Here is a 22,042-nt window from a genome sequence, read left to right on the forward strand (position 1 = left end):
AGGGGCCTGTATATGTATTCCGTCAAGAAAAAAACACATTTTTCAAGTGTTGTTATAGAGGTACTAAAAAGGGGTACACTTGTGAAGCGTGTCCAATAACAAAGCAAAAGCAACACTTGAAAGTGTAGCTTTATTAGATAAAAGTATTGCCAATGAGAAGCTGCAAAGCGTGTCCTTTATAGCTTAATGGCCACACTTTATAAATGTAGCTGATATGGCAACACTTGAAAAGCGTGGCCTAAGGTCAAAGGTTACGCCTTTATAGGCCACCCTCAAAAAAGTGTTGCCTAAAGTCCGAAAGCGTAGCCTTTGATCAAAGGACACACTTTCTGCTACTTTAGGCCACACTTTACAAGGGTAGAAATAGGACTAATGTTGTAAAGGTCCCCTAACAAGTCAATGGATGTATGTCGTAGGGTCAACAGTATGTGTGCCTAATGACATTGTCTTGGCTATGACTCGTGGTGACGAGTTGTAATGTGTCGTTACGAGTCGAAATATGACCCATAGTAACTAGCGACAATTTTAGCTTTTAAGTTGAGGACACTTTAGAGAATTTCTTTGTTACCCAATTAAAACCCCACGTCCATAAAGCACTCAAGGGGGTTATTTCTCATTCATAACTTAATCAAAACACTCTCTTCTCTCTAAATTCTCTCAAGCACGATACTTAGGATTTCTAAGAAGATTATCAATTAGAGCTCTCATAGGCAAATTCCCTACATAACTCTTAATATTTCAGACATGTTACTCTTCCCCAATTGTAATTTATGAAAAGCATGTATCTTAATGGTTTAATGGGATGGTTTTGAATGTGGTTTTTTATATGATTGAGGGTTCTGGTATGGTTGATTCTTATATTATTTTTTCATGATTTATTATGCATTGTTTATGCTTTATTGGTGGTTTTTGACTTATGTGGTGCATGGAAATGGTGATTAAATTAAAGGGACATGGTTTCCCCCAAAATTGGTATTTTGAAATTGGAATTGATTTTAAATAATGGTGTTCCCTCAACCCACTTGTGTAAATAGCTTTGAATTGTGAATTTACCAATTGGTTTGACTTGCTCACCTATGATATTGCATTGCATTAAAAATTAAACAATGAACATGGATTTTGAAAGCCTTGTGCGCATTGATTTGATTTAATGAACAAAGGGAGTCAGGGCATTCCCCCAAGTTAATGTGCTTGTTATGGCATAAAGATAAGCTTGCAAGTAAAAGGGTATGATGATACTCATGGTGCGTCTTAATGGTTGGTTCATTGGTTAGTAAATGAGTTATGTGAAACTTACTTTTAAATTGATCTAAATGAGGGTTATGTAGAGAAGTCATGAAGGTGTGGGTCTTGGATGACTTGTACTGGAAACTCATATTTGCCAACATGAGGTTTGATCTTGATGACCTATATGCATAGTCCACACTATTGATATATTTATATCTTGGATTAATGTAGGGTTGGGGCATTCTCTGATCTTCCTTGATACCTTCGATTCGTGCGGTATACACGCACTGGAGCCTTTTCAGCAGCGAGAGCTGAACCCATATAGCTCGTGGATGCCGATTTATGATGATTGAGCTACATAGTCCAGGATAAAGTTTTCCTTCATGCTAAAACTCCTTCCCTTTCATTGCATGACATGTTTATATGTATATATGATTATGTGCATTGACTTTAATGGTTTTGAAAATATGGTTCATAACATTATTTTATCCCCTACCCCTGAGTTATACGCTAGTGTTCAAACCACTAATCATCTCTGGACGTATCCCCACGCGATGCATATTTTTCATTTCTAGTTTTTTTCTTTACATTTTTTCCTTCTTTCTTTTTCCTCTCTCTTACTTTTTGACTTTCTTTTCTCGTTCTATCAATCTTCCCACTCCACATATTTCATCTACAACCAATCCCCTTTGGCTTCATATTTTTTTTTCCTCCACCATAAATTCTTCCTCTATTCTTGCTGGCCATTTACACAACAATTAGAGAGTGCTTTCAGGAAATTCATTTTCTGGGCATTCACATATACTGCAGTCTCGTAAATGGCATATGCCATCATCTGGCCAGAATGGACAATCACACCACAACTTAACCTGCAAATATAATATACAGTAGGACAAAAATGGAACTGGATCAGCAACGGCAAGTAAGAATATTAGAAATATGAGCAATGCATTATGAAAAAGTATAAAATAGGAGGGAAGCAAGTGACGACAGCATAAACAGTAGGTTGCATTAGCTCTCGTTTGGAACTGGAGCTTATGTCATCGAACCATAAATTAAATCATATGCAAAAGTTGAAAGAGAATCACAAACCTTATTTAAGAAACATAAAGAAAATATAAAGATGGAAATTTAGAAGCAAATGATAGAACTGATAAATTAGCACTTAGGAGACCATATCAAAGTATCAAAAAACTGAGGAGGAATAATCAATTTCAATAAGCAGAAAACTTGAATGCGTCAAAATAGGCAACTGTAGAATACAGATCCATCAATAACATAATATGTGGAAGAGAAGCAAGATGTGAAATCGCACTACGGCTTATATACAAAAGAGCATAGCTTCTCTTCCATCAGAACAACTTCAAACACAAGGTTTCCTCTCGGACAAGATGGTTGAGCTTTAAATTGAATATTCAAAATATGTTTTCTTCATGTTACAAGACTAGAGAGGTTGCACATTTGAGTTTACATTCCTTGTTGTCACTATTTAAAGATGAAAACATGTGTTGTTAACTAGTTATCCCATCCTACAGAAACTATTTCTTAGTCGTACTTGTTTTTCTAGCAAGTACTTTTAGGTCAGACTTCTATGTGATTATACTAACTGATTTCCTTTAAAGATAAAACAAATTTTTTCTTGAAAACATTTGGATTCTAGATTTTTTTCCCTACTAAAGACAACAAATGTATGGCATATATAATATAATCTTAAAGGGATTACAATGGATATGAAAGACTGTGACAAATATACATAAGAGGAAAGACAAAAGTTCAGTATTTATGACGAGAAATAAATACACATAATTATACTGCCGCCTTCCTGTCTCCAGCTACCAGTTCCCCAGAAGAAGTGTTTAGAAAAATAAAAAATCTCAGATTCATTGACATTAAGGATACCCGAAGTACAGTTGATTCCACTGGCTAAATGAAATAAATTAAAAGTAACACTCTATATTAGTTACATCTCAACATATCTTCCCCGAGTGTCCAATGAGTCAGACTTCACGATGACAGGAACATCATGACATCCTTACACGATTGTACTACAGAGCCCCTATAATATTTAATGTGGTGGCCTTACACCAGTACACCACAGTGGACCAAGTGGCTCAACTTCTGCCCGCTAGGAGTTTGATGTTTTAACAAGAATTAAATTGATCACTATACATCCAAAGAGCTTGAAGCGGGAAGGGAAATCTTTTCCAACTATTTTCCAACAAAAGGGGGGTGGTTTCAAAAAACTTTGGGAATGATGAGATGGTTTTAACTCTATATATCTTTGCCATGGATAACTCTGCAAACTTAGATAGCTTCTCCATGGCCCTTCATGTTTAGATAGCTTCTCCATGGCCCTTCATATTAATCTAAGGATGCCCATAAGGGGACATCATGGAGATGAGCACCCTTTTCAAGAGAAACTTCAACCCTTCTAAGTTCCAACGATAAGGAAATTAGCTTGCAACTTCACAAACTTTCATGGAATAAATCTTGTATGGAGTGTCTCTATAATTTTAGAGATGGGTTTATCAAACGCCTTCAGATGGAGCAAGCAAATTTTGCACGTGATACATATTAATTGTTGTTACTTGTTAGAACTTAGCATTCAAGGGCTATTAGATGAAAAAATTAGCATCATGGGCTATTAGCTGAAACCATAAAAAGTCGATCACGTCTTGTTATTCCTTTACTGGTAACAGTCGAGGACTATCAAATACTTGCATGTTGTTGACGTCAGATACATAGAACACTGATCGTTCATATCAGTGCAACATACTTTTAAATGAAAACTGTAAAGAAATTTAGACAAGGAAAATCACATTGTACACAATCATAAGTACTACTAAGATATCCAAGCAGAGAAGCGAGACCACCACTTCTTGATGATCTGATTCAAGAACTAACAACCAGTACATAATTTCTACATGAGGAATATAGCAGGATTTACAACTAATAGATCAAATAGTTTAAACACATGGACCAAGTAAATGAGCATATTAAAAAATTTCCATGAGACATGATTAAATGCATACCTTGAAATATCTGAAAAATGGGGTTTAAACAAGTTCTTTTAGCAATCAATGTAGTACTTCCTTGTTAAGCTGATTCACGGCCCTGAAGTCACAGCAATATTCCTCCACAACCTTATTATACTTGCCTACCCCCTACAAAATGTCCACCCAAGCAAAATCCAACTCAGAAAATCTATTTCTATAAATTTAAAAGGGACGAAAAAGAATCACATTTTGTACTTTGTGGCGTCACTCTTAAGACTGAATTTCAAGTAGTATTGATCCATCAGTCCAAATAATCAATCAAAAAATAAAATAATCTCAGCTAAAAATTAGGACTAGAACAGGAACAAATAGTAAAAAATCACAGTTTTAACTATCTTCAGGAAAAATCAAAAAATTTAAGCAAGTCATTAATCCTTTTCTTAATTTTCCATCCAAACAGAGAAATCAAAGAGTGACATCCCAACATAGTGAAACAAAATCAATCAATCAACCAACTACACCTCACTACAGAACTAGCTGAGAACACGATATGAATAATCTATATATTCTGACAAAACTTTTCTTTTGTAACATTACATTATTCATATTCCATGAATTAGAACTTCACATCATCATCATCACTTCAATCTACACAATTCAAGAAGCCTAAAAACAATATCAAACAGTGCTATTGCTTCAGATAATAGCAACTCTATCCCAAAAAAAGGGTAAAAAATTACACTCAAAGTATTTCGATTCATTTGAGTTAATGGTGAAAAATACACCTAAAGTATTTCGATTTTGAGTTTCGTACCTAAATTGTCACCAACTATTTTTCATCACACCTAAACTATTAGTTGTTCATTTTTCCTAACTAAAAGTTCAAGTATGAAACTCAAACAATTAATAGTCTTGATATATTTTGCTAAATAGTCGACGACATTTAGATATTACACTCACACACCTAAAACTCAAAAAATTGAAATACTTTTTGGTGTATTTTTCACCATTAACTCAGAAAAAAAACTCAAAACAACAATAAAAATGATGTCAGTTGAATAATTATAATTAAAGCAAAAAAACTACGAGATAGGTTGGTCGGATGTATTAAAGAACTTAATTATGGTATTATTTAATTCTTTATTATGTCGCGTTTTTAGTATATGTATAAATGGTGTATAACTACTGCATTTGAAACCATGATATTGGTAATACCAGGACTATACTTGCATGGATAAGCATGAGTAAATACAAAACTGTCATTACTATGATAAAATCAAACAATGAATAAGAAATAATTTCAGCATAACTAATTCTAACATTACTAATACCACTTTATTTGGTACTAATTCTTATGAGAAATAAATTATTACGCAACTCATTCTCGAAAACAAAAAAAAAGGAAGAAAAAACTGAAAATAGCAAGAAGTGTTATTGGAGAAAGGGAATTGAACGATGTTACTAAGGTAAACAGCTAGGAATACAACAAGTAAAGCACCAATTAACCATGGAAATTTAATTCCAAAACTCTTCTTCTTATCAATTTCAGGCTTCGTCATAAGGATCTTTTGAAAAAAGAGCGAGAAGAACGAGAAAAAGAGTGTTAAAGCAAGCGTTTAGCCGGTAAGAAAAATGGTGACTGTGAAGGAAGAAAAGGAGAAGATGGAGTCTGACGAGGTGGGAAGGAAAAAAAATGGAAAATGCCATGGGCGGTTGGTTCAACGGTTTCGATTAGTGGTTTGTCTTTGTCTGATACAAAGAAAAAAGAGAAATCTATCTATCTATATACTAGACTAGTCTATCTCTATATAGACTACTAGAGGGGATGCCCACGTGTTGCACGGCCCAACATATGCGTATTTACAAAGCATTAAATATTTGATTAAATAAATCTTGTGATTATGCAAGGAATTTAATGGTTGCATAGTCCTGGGAAGATTCCTTCTATGAACAGATTATTAAATTTTATTTGTACTCTCATTTCGCCACTGGGTTGCTACAACACAGTAACAACACAAAGGTTGAGTTGGTTTTCTTGGGCAATTATAATTTGGGAGTGAATATGTGACAAAACAACTCTTAAATAACTGCATAAAAAAGAAATATGCTGGAAATAAGAAAATAAATGTGTCACAATAACATTGTCAAGTACAAAACACAAAAAGCACAACAAAACAAAAAAATATACAACAAGGACTATAATTTGAAGATTTGTGGCATCCATCACAACATATCCATAAATTAGCTTAAGTTCTCTTCACCAATGGAGACTTTGTCAAAAAGTTTGGCACAGATAAAACATCAAAGATAGAATGTGTACAAATATTACTTGATCAAAGTTGCAAACATGATTTAGAATTGTTAATTTTTTTTGGTTTTTTGAGAACTGTTGTTTATGTACAATAAAAATCGTTTGTTGGATGTTTAAGTTCCTTACAAAAGGAGATTGCTTTCTTACACGAAGGACAATGAATGAACCAGCTCTTGCATATTATCTGTAGAAAATCCAATTTCATTATGTAGAACATGGTAGTGTGTGGGTCTTGTTGTTTCCTGAATAGCACACAAATGATGGAAAGAAAACTCAAAAGAAGGGATTTGTAACCACAATAGGTCTAGCATGAACACCCATCAACACAAGCTTGATAGCTAAAGCCTAAAAGTACAAACCAACAGGAACATTGTCTAGTGAGTTGGTGTGAAAAAACTGTGTGTGGTGGTTTTTTTGTGCAATGATAACAGTTAGTGTCATATTTGGTGATCAGAAATAAAGAGGTTTTCATAAATAAAGTAAGGTTGTAGATACTGCACACTCAAACCTCAACAATCTGATTGAGTTCAATATTTATGACTTGGTTAAACTGGGACTCACTAACTCCATCTTTGTACAACGATGACAACTTAATAATTAACAATAATTAACTTGTAATGTGTAGTAATCAGTTCAGTAAACTCGTTTTTGTAGAAATTATACCTGAAAATGATAATATGCTCAGGTTTCACATTCTTTGAACTTGAGCAGAAATCCTTGAGTAACTCCCTGGATACAACACAATTTTCTTAAGTAACAAAAATTGAGACACTCAACACACAAGTCAAAACATTATAGAATTAAACTTTATAGAATTAAGAATTAGAAATGTTCCCCTTGATTGATTATAAAAAGAATGAATGCAACTACCTGAAAAGGCCATCATCTTTGTTATTAGATACTTTATTTGTACAGAGAATGTATCATTTACATCTATCGTGACTGTGTACGAACAGTAGCTCTACAGCCATTCATTTTGTCTCAGTAAGTAAAGAAAAATCGATGAGTATTTATATGTTCAAGAATTTAAATTATTTGTGAAAACAAATATGTCATAAAGATCGTGTAAGTCCTAAGTTGAGAAAGTATGATATGAAAGATTCATGGAAAAGCTTTTTGAATAATCTCATCATAAACTATATTATATGTGGAATTGTCATCATGACTATCTGGTTTGGGGGTCGAATTAATATTTTGACATTATTTGAAGTTTTTGCTCTTGATAACGCGACGTAAAGTTGGCCATGTGAAAACACTGGTTCTCATAAATAAATTCCAACGAAATCTAATGTTTGACCTTGCGCTTTGTTTATAGTCATAGAAAAGCATAATTTGACTGGAAATTGTGTTCTTTTAAACTGAGCTGGTAATTTTTCATCTTGTGATGTTAGTAATGGTATTCTTGGAATGAATACATGAGTATTTTTGAAGTTGTCAGTTGTAATTTTTACACTTATAACATGTATTTTAAAATCACAACATGTTAATCGAGTACCATTACATAAACCCTCAGAAGGATTCAAATTCCGCAATAATATAATTGAATAATTTTCTTTTAAAACTAATTTATATGAAGGCAAACCAGTAGGATATAAGGTATGCAGAAAATCTTCATATTGGCTTTGATCACTTGGTTCTATAGTTTCATCAATTGCAATGTATATTCTAGCATCCTTAGGAAATTTATTGATAAGCATATCATTTATTTCGTTGACAAACCCATTTTTCATTGTTAAGATGGCATGAGAAGTTGTTGAAGTTGAATTGCAGAAAAACAAATGGAAATTTGGAAATATTGCCTCAAACAATACATTCAATGATTCTTTTTCAGTAGTAAAAGGAATAATAAATGAATTGAGAATTTTAATTTTATTTTCAGAGTTAACAGGTTCTTTTCCATTTCCAATTCTCATTAAATATTCACAAAAAGCTGGATCTGTTTTTGCACGCATGTTTTTGGACAACTGTAATTTTTCTAATTGATTCCAAATGTTCGAATATAATAAACTTTGATAAATAAAATCTTCTTTTTTTGCATTTCGAACAACCGGTAGTTTTTATCTAAAATCACCACCAAAGACAACAACTTTACCACCAAAAAGTATATTTGTGTTCAATAAATCTTTCAAAAGTAGATCAAAGGTTTCAATCATTTTCTTTTTGCCATCGACACTTCATCCCAGACAATTAATTTAGCATCTCGAATTAACATGAAAGTGAACTTTGTTTGCTAATATTGCAACTAAAGTTTTCATCAATATCAATAGAAATTTTAAAGCGAGAATGAGCTGTACGACCACCAGGAAGGATAGAAGCCGCAACTCCAGAAGTTGCGGTTGCTAAAGCAATGAATCCTTTAGATCGTATTATAGCTAATAAAGCTCGATATAAAAAAGTTTTACCTGTTCCTCCTGGACCATCTATGAAAAAATCTCCTGGGTTGTCAGAAAATATTCTGTCCATAATCACATTGTATGCTGCTCGTTGTTCAGATTTTAACTTTTTCTCCAATGATAATTCTTCTTCAGTAACAATAATGTTTCCTTCAAAATAAATTTCTTTTGCTTCATTTGCAGTAATAGAAGGCTGAAAATTTGTTGAAATTAATTTATAATCATTAATGTTATGTCCCATAGAACATAAGATGTCATTAATATTATTTAGAACTTTGTATTGGATGTTTTTTACTTCAGCGTTTGGTAAATTTTTGAAGTCTTCAGACATAGGCATTTCAAATTTCTCCCATAACTCTCTTGGATTTGTAGGATCACAGTATACTAACAATGTTGCAAACAAACGTCTTAAACTATATGGCATTTGATAACTCACAGCTTCTTCCATACATTCAGTCAAATTATTATCAGACAGAAGCAATCCTCTCTTTTCAGCGACTTCTCTAAATGTATTGTAAGGTACTTCATTAACAGTTCGTAGATCTTTGTATGATTTTGGTGCTCTTACATTCATTAATAATAATTTTAAATAATATCTTTCACCTTCTGTTGGATGACAGGTTACAACACGTCCAATAAAGTTACCTTTTTGTCATCGAGTCCACATTTTATATTGCACCCACCATACAAAGTATTGTGGAAATTCTTTATACAATAGGTTCAGTTCTTTAGCATCTTCATTTTCTGTATTCATAATGAAGAATTCCATCAACATTGTTTTTCTAATCATCGAATTATTTATAATTGAATCAACGCTTGCTGCAGTCTTAAAAGAAATGGATTGTTATCCCTCAAGATGTAATTGAAGATGATAGACAGTTGGATTCATTTCATTAATTGGGAAAGCAAATAAACGCCATGTAGCTTCGGGTGGAGATACTCATCTAACAGATCGATATTCTTTTATTTCATCGATTTCTATTCCTATATCATTGTTGTGTGTGTGAAATGCAATTTTGTCATGTCCTTTGCAGATATATTTGTAAATATATTTAACAGCTCTAATATCTGAACAAATTTCAACATTTATATGACAGTTAAATTTGCTAAGTAAGAAAGGATTGTACGGGACAGCCCATGACTTATCAAGGTATTTAGTTCTGATCTTTACAACATCTCATGTTTTTCGCCTTCTATAAATTGGGTATGAATTTTTGCCTTTTGATGTTTTATCGGCAAAATTTTTTGGATACTTGAATTTACAATGACCTTGTTTTCGCATACATAATCTTGTCGGATCTAAATTTTCACAAGGTCCATGCATCATATGCAATCGAACAAGTGACAGTAAATATTCTTGTGAATTAGAATCAGGTAATTCCACACAAACCACGTTATCATAAGATTCTGTAGTCAATAATTTGTATTTATTGGTAAGTATAACAAGAAAGTGTGCATGGGGTAGACCACGTTTCTGGAATTCTATCGTGTACATGAAAGTCGCAACTTTTCCAAAAATGTTTCTTTTTAATATGTCTGTCTTAAGTTCTTCAATCTTTGCTTTAAATACTCTACTAATTAAATCAGGTCTATTTTGCGCTTCATCAGTTGATAACAGATGGTCTTTTATTTCTGGCCACGATGGGTTACAAGTCATGGTTATGAATAAATCAGGTTTACCAAAATGTTATACTAAAGCAGTAGCATCCATGTATCATCGACGCATATCTCTTGGTCCTCCAGTAAAATTAACAGGAATGAATGTTTGTTTTTCAATATTGAAACCATTTTTTCCCCAAGTCTTAAAACATCGAGGAATCCTTGTAACATTTCTGTTATAAACAAATCTGGATTAAATGAATAGAAATTTAATCTTTGTGTTTCTAGTTTTATGTATTCATCGACTGAAAACTGTTGAAGCAATCTTCCAAAATGTAAAGTTTCATTTGTTTCATTTTCTCTCATTTGAAGTTTGTAGCAGTAATATTCACGAACAGATACAGTGTCTCTTTTTCGCTTTTCTTTTTCTAAATTTTGAGCCTCCATATCAAGATATCCATCAATAGAACACACATTTTTTATATTTGGTAAATGTCCATGCTCACAGTAAGCTCGACGTTCAGAAGTTCCTTTTGGTGGGGAATTTTTTTAATACCACAGTGCCAACCACTTTGGCCGTATGAAAATAATAATGGGTATTGCAACGGATCATAACATCCATAATAATAGTTTAATATTTGAGATCTATTGCTGTGAGTATAAATTTGAATATGAGGTGCGGAACTAATTTCGTTGAATTCTTTTTCAACCCATATTCCTACCAGTTCTGATGTATTTGGAAGGTTGTATACCCGTTGATCTAAACCAAAATCACTTTTAAGTGCAATGTAAAAGTTTGATAAATCGGGAACATCTATTAAGGATTTAAGGAAAATAGAATATGGATTAATTCTCAGTATGTCTATAAGTTGTGCAACTATTGATTCATGAACTTTAGTAGAGCATGCCATTCGATTAGCTATTTCGTTATCAGTATAATAAAAGTATAGTTGAAGGTTTTTTGCTATTTGATTAGCAGGGAGTAAGTCATTTATAAAGTGGTACATTTGACCCTGAACTCTGAATGTGTAGATGCCGTTATTTCTTTTTGCCAATTCTTTGTCATAATTTACGCCAAGTGATGTAAATGCAAACATGTTATTGTATGTTCTAATGTATGTTCAAAAATGAACAGATTCTTCAGTATTTCCAAAGTATAAATTTTGTAGTTCAGTAGTTACTGGATAGGAAACTAACTTGATGGAGCCATTGTTGCAACAAAATCCAGAAGCCTCATATTCGAATCTTTTTGCACCGTAAAGTTTACAATAAGGAACAGTCTTTAAACGGACGTATTCAGATAAGGCTTCTCGTATATTTACACGGCCTTTGTTTCGTTGCCTGTGAGATGCATACTTTTTCCATTACATAATTAAATAAATAGAATGAATTTGCAAGTAGAATATGAAGGTATTACAACAAATGATTAGCGCAAACCTTTATGTTGAATAACCTTGGAAGCCGGATCACATTGCAAGTTAGATGTAGTAGGTGTTGAGCCTAATACCGGGAAAAGACAACTTAATTTTGTGTAATAGTTACAGTATAAGAGAATAAAAAATTATTTTGATCATAGCACTCAACTACTTCATTCATAGACAATGAGTAAGGTATGTTCTTTGGTTCTCACAAGTAACGGGTAAAGCCGTAAGATCAGATTTATTGGTTAAAACATTTACCATAATGCATTTTTATGGTCAGTTAGTCATAATCAATTGTAAAACGGAAGAAGAAAGCGTTGGTAGTAAAACCTGTCGTTGAAATTGTAGAGAAGTCCATTGGAACGGGATTTTCAGATACAAAGGTAGATGCACCGGATGTTGAGCCTAATGTGCATCGAAAGTAAGTAAGTTTCCAATAAAAACTGTATTGGAAATGAAAATAATATTAGTTATGTTATTCACTTTATATAATTATAGAGACAAAGTTACCTGTTTCGTGAATCACAAAGGGGTTGAATATATCTTTTCATTTTTTGAATTGTGGTAAAATGCGGTGACTTGTATTTGAGGACGGATAACTAATACAAAGAACAGACACAACAACACACATAAAAATGGAGAATATTAATAAATTACACTTTTTGTAAGATCAACAAAAGTATGGTGTTTGCTATGGTAATACCACTTATTTCAGTAAGAGGAGTCGGTTCTCGTATGATCAGAGGAGTTTGTTTTGGGAGTTTTGAATTGTAACAAGATGATGTTGGTTGGTCGGATGTGCCCCCTTGCATGAAAATAATTATATGCCAAAACAAATTTCACAATGTGTCAGAATGAAAAAATATAACATAACTGAAAAAGAATGAGATTTAATAGCTTAACAGATACATCAAGTGACCTGCATGTTGAGTTTGTACATGAAAATCTCCAGCTTTTGAAATAGTAATCCTCTTTAACTCTTGTCTGTTTGTTCGACGCTGCAGCAAAAGCGCCTTTTTTTTTCCTATAGAAACTTGTTTATATATTTCACGTCGTCGAAGCTTCATATCAGCATCCTTTTTTGCTGAGCAGAATTGATTGTTATTTTTATCACAAGTCATTACACCTGCGGATTCAGCGATCATATCAACCTTAATTTCATAAAACAAGAACTTTCACTGCATAAGTTATCTTAAATGACAACATACTTTATATAATAGGTATGTAATTCTTTCAAGCAATGTTGAGGAGTCGAAGCGAATAGTGTGTATACAATAAATAAGTGAGATTCATCTTTAAATAGAATCTTAAGTTTTGAATAGAGTTATTTCTCACATTAATTGACTCTTGTATTCTAAGAGGGAAAAGGAATTTCATCCAAGGAAAAAAAAGAAGAGACCAGCCTTGTTGATGTACCAAATCTTTAGGCTTTGATGGTAACATCTGTAGTCAAGCAAATACTTCTTGTCGTGATATAGATACATGGAAAAAGCAAAAGAAAATATGTTTGAATTTAAAGATGAAAAATGCTCAATCTGTTAAGAGTGACTGCTTCACCAGTGCTTGTCATTTAAATCAGGACATCCAAGGTATGCGCTTGAAATTACTGTAGGAAAAGGAAAATTCTTATTTGTTGAATGAATATTGAATCACCCCAACCCCATCCTTAAGAAGCTTTGCAGGATACCTTTTAATAAAGATAAACTTATGAATAAATGGTCATCCAGTATCAACACCAACTTAACCGCCCAGCTTTTATAACATTATTTGATTTTCCAGGGCATATCTATTTAGGATGTAGCATACAAAGATCTGGAGCTCAATCCAAATAAATATGTTGTATGTAATATTTACTTAGATATATATTCTTCTATATATGTGAGACTTTGTTTGACTCAGCAAGATTAAACGAAAATTGCAAATATTTTCCGAAATCATTATCATTTTACTGCCATCTTCTTTCATTTAGGCATTTTTCGATTCTCTTCGAAAGTTTCAATTTCCAATTTCATTGAGGAATCAAAGTTGAAACCTTGAGTTTGATATTTTTAATCTCCCTTGAGTTTGGGTATGAGTTCTTTCATTCGTCAGTTACAATCTACTTTGACATGTTATTTTTCAGAAAGTTTTTATGGTGAAGTGGATTGGTTCTTAGTATGCTAGCTTTTTGAGAAATTAGAATAAAAGATGACAGAGGATATACATGATGCCTGAAGCTTTAATAAACTATGAGACGCAGTTAACCATAGTCTATTCTTTCTACATTAGAATAAAAACTTCATGTAATTATTCAGAAAATATAAGGTAACAAAATATAAAAAGTACAGCTTTGATTTCTGAACTGATATGCATAGGCACCCCCAAGAAGTAAAACCACCAGTAGAAACACATAACAAAAACTTACCACAAAATTGAAATGAATAGGTGTATACCGATTAACATTTTTGAAAGGCACAAAGGAATCATCAAATAGAGTAGATAGATTCCTGATATCACTCTAGTAAAACTTAAATCTACAAGTTCTAATCAACCAGCATACTATACATTACTTTTTCTTTTCTTTTTTTAAACAACCATGGTGTCTGAGCCAGCTTGGTCGTAGCCAAAAATGATCTTAGTATGAGACTACCAAATTGTGAAGTAATTTGTGTGTTAACTGATAATTTGTGACATCTGTAGAATTTTTGCTACAAGATGTATTTCTTGAGAAAATTGTAAATAATATAGGAAAAAGGAAGTTCTTTTCCTGTATGTGTTCATTTGAAAGGAAAGAAAAATTTAAAGTGAAAAGACACCATGTCCTCCCAAACTTCTGCAGCTTCTCCAGTGCTTAATTTTGAGTGTGTCTTTCTACACTTTCTTACCTAAACAAAACAACAGAAACAGGTGAGAATTAACTTACATACACTTCCTTTCCTCCATATTAGCTAGCCTGAACTATTTTGTTTATGCACATTTTCAGTTCTGTGGCCCATGCTAATTACAAAATAATGTCTAACTAAGGTTGTTTTGCTATTTGCTGATTTTCAATGTAATACAAGTTTGCCTTTTTTAAGGCTTATATTGTTTCCTAGCTTTGGATGGTCAACCAAAGATTTGATAAGTGCGTTAAACTTGAACAGCTTGCTCTTAATTTGGTAGAGACTGTTGTGGATGAGAAGGTTGAGGATAAGCTAATTCTTGGTAAAGATATCTACTTGAAATTTCCCATATGTTTGGCAATTACAAGGATTTTGATTCTTCTGCTATAGGCTGCAGATCTGGAACAAAATTAAAATACTACCCCTCTTTTTGAGTGGGATAGCTAAAATCTAAATCTTATGTCATTCAAGACAGTTTTGTTTTTTAACAAAATCTACTGCTATCTAGGATTTGGATATTTTAAAAATAAAAGTCTGAACAATTGTTTGTAGTAAGCAGTAAATTAGTCAAGGTATTTCTGTTCTCTTAGAATGTTTTTATTTACTGTAAAGAAATTCAAAGCTATCCCCTTTGTTTTTAGAAAGATGTTAATGTTAAATATGAGCATTACCTGATCTTTTTCAAAGAATAAGGTAGCTAAAGCTTGAATTTGTTCCTTGTTGGCATTGAAATGTTCAAGAAGAAAATAAGATTCATCTTCATTTGGTTCTGAAACCTCATGCTTCCAACTATAAACAACACCTTTTAAGCTAATGACCAACCAAAAAAAAACAATTCCAAAGAAAATAATCCATTAAGACAAAAGCTTTCTTTGCTATCTCCACCCATAATTTGGTCCAGGCAAAGACTGTCTAGCCTTCTTCAGCCTAAAACTTGAAGAAAAGCTACCATTCATGCCTAACAATTTGCAATTTAAGGACACCTTTAATAGAATACACTTACGTATCTTCTGAAATTGCCTTGAAAACTTGAGAGCAAACCTACTCAAATGACTAAAATGACTTAATTTTAGTCCGTTTTCACATCTTTCATTAACTAAAATGACTATCATTACCCTTTATAGGCTATTAGTTATTATTGTATCGACAAACCTTCGTATAGGGCAGGCTTAAAATTTATGTTTTATGGACACAATCTTTAAGGCCTATGACCAGGAGGCCACAGGTTCAAGCCTTGGAAATAGTCTCTGGCAGAAATACAAGGTAAGGCTGCGTACGATACACCCTTGTGGTGGGGCCCTTCCCCGAACAACGCGCATAGAGGTAGCTTTGGTGCACTGGGCTGCCCTTTTTAATCTTTAAGGCTTTTAACATTGTATCCTTAAAGTTACAGGCTCATATCTACCTTTTGAAATAATGAGTTTAACCAGCGCAGATAAGCCCGGCAAAATACTTTACATCCTCCCGATATCTATGGAACTACTTTTTGGGTAATTTGGTGTGAAGAATGCAAAGCAAAAGTTAACCAACCAGTGAATTTTTAAATCACACAGAGAATGAGTTTTACATATGAGTTTTACCAGCGCTCAGAGAATTACCAATATCCATTTCCAAATACTACTCACAGGAAACCCCAAGACTTAGTTTCCTCTAAATCGCGCATAGAAAATCCAAAAAAAATGAGAGACTATATTCAAACTTTTCTCTTAAAGTACGAAATAAAAAGACCCAAGATCTACACAAAGCAACAAATGTGGTACTAAATTGGTTGAAATTCAATTCAAACACTCCTCAAGTCTAAATCACACAGAATAAAATTTTGATGAAGAAGTTTTGACTTATTCAGATGTTGTTAGTAGTGATTTCATCACAGATCCATCATATAGGACCAGATTCTGATGTTTCTCAAGAAGAAGCAAAAACCCCCCAAATTGATTTCATGACCAACAAAAACATGAATTAGAAATATATATACATCCAACATGCAGAATCGCACAAAAAGACACATGGATTACCAAATCCCAGAACATACAGAGAAAAATTCCAAATCAAACTATAAAATTCAAAATCAGAGCAGTGATGAAAGACAACTCACAGATGTAAACAACGAAGAAGCAAAATTAAGTCGGTGAAAAAGCTACACGAAACTTGTAGTAGATATCTGTTAAATTGGAACAGCATAAAGAAAACAAATAAGATCAATTACATGATGTGGAGCAAATGTTATTGATGCGATTGACCTTATTTGTACATTTAAAGCTAGAAGATGCCACCAAGTGTAATTGTGTGAAAAGATGACAATGCCCCTAGGTGGTGATACAAGCATGTCGTCCATCTCCTGTGTGGTTATCACCACTTATATAATAGTAGTAGATAGTAGAAGTAGATAGATAGATATCGCACGGCCCAATTTATGTTACTTTTTTATTTTAATTTATATGACACAAATAAAATTTAAATAATCAATTAATTAAAATAGTTTAAATTTTTAATTATTATGATTTATAATATTTTTTCTTCTATTTCAGTTCAAGTGACACTAATATAATTTTGACAGTCAGTCAAATGTTTATATTTAAAAAAAAAATTAAGTTATTAATTATGTAATTTATATTATTTTTTAAGTTGTTAATTATGTGATTTATATTTTTTTTATAATATTTTTCAATAAGATATGAATACCCACTCCGTCTCGGTTTATGTGAGTAAAATATGTTTTACATAACGTTAAAATTTTTGCTTTGGTTTGGAGTGATGTAAATAATTACAAGCCAAAGATAATTAACGTCTAGAGTTTAAATTTTAAAACTGATTATGTTACTCCTATCAAAATTAACGTAATTTATTATATCCAATGCCAATCATCAATAACTCACAACAGTAGTATATTAATCAAATACGGAAGACCATGTTTTGCATATATAAAATACGACATCATTACATATTACCGGATACTGCATTATGTTTACCTGTCACAATAGTTTTATTTTATGTTTTTCTTTATTTCTTTTTTTCTTGATACATATTGTCAACACAAATCTTAAAAAAATATTCATTAGAAATTTATTTTATTTTATTAAATTTATTAGTTTTATACTTTAAAATTTTAAATTTAATTATAAATATTAGTATTTCTATATAAGACCAAAATAATTTTAGAATTTAAATTTACTAAAATAAATAATTAAAAGAATAATTTTGAATATTAAAGTCAATTAAAATAATAAAATTTATTTACTTTAAATATTATGTTATAATTAATTAATGTAAAATTATTATCTTATTAAATTTATTAAATTTGAACAATTTAAATTAAACTAGGACAAATTTGGAAAGTACTATGAGACCATCCATTATTATATTTTAGGATATTTTAGTATAGCTTGTAGATTATTTTTTTTTTATTAAAAGGCCAACAGGCCTGAATTATTAATAAGAAAACAAAAGGTACATAACTGATGAGACCCAATTTGGCTCAATCTGAACGCAACCCAAAACAAATGTAATAAACTAGGAAAGGACAAAAACAAAAGGAAAAATCTTTGGATGAAATAGGAAAGTGGAAGGTGAGGAGTTCAGCAACTTCATCTCCCTCTCAGTATTTTATTAATCGTCCAAAAAAGTGCAAGATTCACAGAGTTAATCTCCTAAAGATGTTAACCACTTCAATTCACCATGAACCTCTTATCGGCACAAAAAAGAAAGGTAAATCTTTAACTTTCTTGATTAGATTTGACTATCAACAGGAATCCCAAAAGGAATTGATACCAACATTGATATTTAGAACTTCTCAAGTATATTAAAGTCATCTTCTGTTTATTTGTAGCTGCTATGAAACCCATGTAACCTCGATGAGTATCAATCCGAATTATATTTGGATTCTTGGATTGAAACTAGAGCTTCTGTTTGATCTATCCCTTACAAGACATCAACGTCTTATCAAGGTAATTCTCTTAACCACTTGAATCGTTAATTTTCAACCTTTCCTTTAATGGGTTGAATCCGAAGATTAATACCACCATCTTAAGCCAAAGGTCGTAGATTAAATAATTCAATTGATTAAGTGAAACAAGTATGAATACTAAGAAATGCATTAAGGCTGTCACTCCTAATATTTTATGAGTCTTGGTTAACTACCATATTCAACACCTCAAGCTCTGACCAGGTGAATGGTATTTTTAACCAACCAAAAATCATTTGGACATCACAAATGTATTAGTTGTTAATTTCTTTCTGCAGTCCTTTAGTATCCTAAACTAACATAGATAGCGTTGACTTTTTAGCCTAAAACTCAATCAGAAATCTATCTAATTCTCAAGTTTTGTGTCCTTTGTTTGTCTAAATTTATTAACCTCTTGCCTTTAGAAGGAACTTCCTGGAATGTTTTATATTCATATGTACCAGCAAAATCAAAAACCAGGTTAGCAAAATAATCAGCAAGAGCATTTTCTTTTCTTAAGAAGTATTGTACTCTTACTCTTACTGTCAGTAAATCCCTTAGCCTGTTAATGGAGTTAATCTCCAGCGTCACACTCCAAGGCACTTTTCAGACTCCATTTAAAATGTTCACCATAGCCGAAGAGTCTGTTTTAATAATGATATTAAGAAAACCATTCTCCCTGCAGTACCATAGACCTTCTCTTATAGCAATAGCTTCCGCAACCGTGTTAATACTATCTTCAATCTTCAGACCCTTAGCACCTACCAGATCACTATTAAAGTTTCTAACACAGAAAGCTGTAGCACTAGGTCCTGGATTGCCCCTCGATGCCCCATCTGTATTACACTTCCACCAACCTTGAAGCGGATTTATCCAAGACACCACTTTGTACTGAAAAGTTGGCCTAAAAGCATCCAGAATAGTTATCATTTGAGGCCAAGTATCGGGAATCTCTATATACTTAAACTTAAGTCTGATGAGCTTCTGGATTGTATTATTGATGTCCCAAAAGAGCTTGTTTATAGAATAAGTCCCTTCATGTAGCACAGTTTTTCTTCTCTTCCATAGAAACCACAAAATAATGTTAGGTAAAGCTTGAAAAATCAATTTTTGTCTAGAATTACCTTATGTATTCCACCATATTTTCATAGTTTGCTTTATCTGAATTCTAGAGTCTATAATACCTACCGCACTTGAAAAATAGTTCCAAACAGTTGTGGAAATTTCTCCTCTAAGAAACAAATAATCCATTGTCTCTATACCAGGATTAGAACAACAAACGCATTCTTCAGAAATGTTAGGATTCCAGTTTGCTAGAACAGCAACAACAAGGACCCTACTTTTCCATACTCTCCACCCAAAAAAAAAAGATCTTAAATGCCAGTCCCTTGACCCATATCTTCTTGAAGTACTCTAAAACCTCATCTTTTTTTCTCAGTGTTTTCCAAGCATTTTTTACAGAGAATTTTCCATGACTGGATTTTGTCCACCAAGGTTTATCAGACAAGTTAGTTTGCCTAATATGATCCATATGTTGTCTCATATGCTCTACAATATGAACGGGTAGCTGCATTTGCATTTCTTCATAGTCCCAACCTGTCTTCTTCATGAACACATCTATATCAATTAAAAGGTGACATGTCGGCATTTTAGCATCCATAGTATGAAAGGGGCTTATCCTTGTCCAATTGTCATACCATATAATAGAAGAACCCCCCTTGGTTCCCACCATATTTATTGTTCTAAGACATTCTTATTCTGCAACATGTATTTCCACTATTGAGAGCCTCCTCTCCATTGCATCAGAGTTGGTATATATTTCTTGCAGTACTTATTTCACATAAAGTTGACCCATTGTGTATTTTGTGTCCTGCACCATAATTTAGCATGCATAGCTTGAGACACCTCAAATATGGATTTAAAACCCAAACCTCCTTCCTGTTTGGGTAGACAAACCTTAGCCCATGTTGTCCAATGTTTGCTCCTACCTGTATCCTTATTGTTCCAAAAGAATTTTGCAAATATTCTATGTAATTCGCTTATAATACATTTAGGAGGAACTATGCAGCACAAAAGACAAATTCTTTAAGCAAATAATCTTGTAAAATGACTAAAATTTCCTACAACTTTTATTCAATTCCTACAAGCTAACATATTAAAAATAGTTTTTCTAACGGCCCGTGTTAGCAGGGGCCCAATATTTTAAAAAATAAAATTAATAATATATTTTTATTAAAATAATAATTTAAATAATGCATCATCTATTTTGGTTTAAATATATACATAGCCTATTGATTTTCTAAATAAATTTAAAATTCTCAATTATCTATAGTTATAATAATCATAGAGGAAAGATGTTATTTAGTTTTATAGTTGATTCTAGGGATGTAACAAACCAATATAATCGTACCCGATTAGTTATTAAGCTTCTTTAGTTTAAATCATAAGTTCGGTAGATTTTTAATTTTAGAAAAATAAATTAAAGAATATCGAATTGATAGAATAAATTTATATGAATACAATGTGTTTTATATATTAAGTTTAACGTAATGAAATATTAAAAAATTTGTTTTGAGTTTGAGGTAGTGAAAATGAGTACAAGCCAAAGGATAATTAACATTCAAAATTTCAATTGAAAAACAACTCATAAAAGTAGTATATTTAATCAAATACTCCATAATATGTTTGTATATGTACTCTTTGCAAAAGTAAAATCTTATTAGATGTCATTCTTTCGTTTTTTCTTATTTGGTATATGTTGACTTGATATAATCTTAAAAAAATATTTATTAAAAATTTTATTTTACTAAATTAATTTTATTACATATACTTTAAAATTTAAATTTGGTTATGTATTTCATATACTTAATGATAAAAATAGTATCAAACTAAAATAATATTTTTTTTCTTTTTTTACTAAAATAAACAAGTAAAGAAGGAAATTTTATTTTTTATATAAAATTCGAATAAAGAATAAAATTTCTTTACTTTTATTAAGTGGATTAATTATTATGATTTAAACAATTTTATATAGACCTAATAAAATAATACATTTTAACAAAAACAAATAATACATAAATCAAATTTGGAAATTGAAATGAAAAAAGATGGAAAACGCACGTGCCATACAATTTATGACAAATAGGAAAACTAATGGGTCCCACCATATCCTTCAAGGGGCATTTATTGCGTGGCATGGTGTGTAATTAAATAGGAAAGTATGAACATTTTTCAAAACTTTTGAGAAGGTCCAAACAACAAAGATTGATAATTTTTCTTAGTGAATTGATTTTG

General features: G+C 32.0%; 1 long non-coding RNA gene across 1 annotated transcript in view; it reads left to right on the plus strand.

Annotated features, from left to right (window-relative positions):
• Nucleotides 1-18,267: 18,267 nt before the first annotated feature.
• The window catches only part of LOC107863555, a 9,711-nt gene continuing 5,936 nt past the window's right edge, over nt 18,268-22,042 (plus strand). Inside the window, exons 1-2 of the long non-coding RNA XR_001672321.2 lie at nt 18,268-18,513; nt 18,635-18,752. This is a non-coding gene — a long non-coding RNA (uncharacterized LOC107863555). The remainder of the gene's footprint in view (nt 18,514-18,634; nt 18,753-22,042) is intronic.

The sequence above is a fragment of the Capsicum annuum genome, chromosome 3, assembly GCF_002878395.1.
Source record: "Capsicum annuum cultivar UCD-10X-F1 chromosome 3, UCD10Xv1.1, whole genome shotgun sequence".
Classification (NCBI taxonomy): domain Eukaryota; kingdom Viridiplantae; phylum Streptophyta; class Magnoliopsida; order Solanales; family Solanaceae; genus Capsicum; species Capsicum annuum.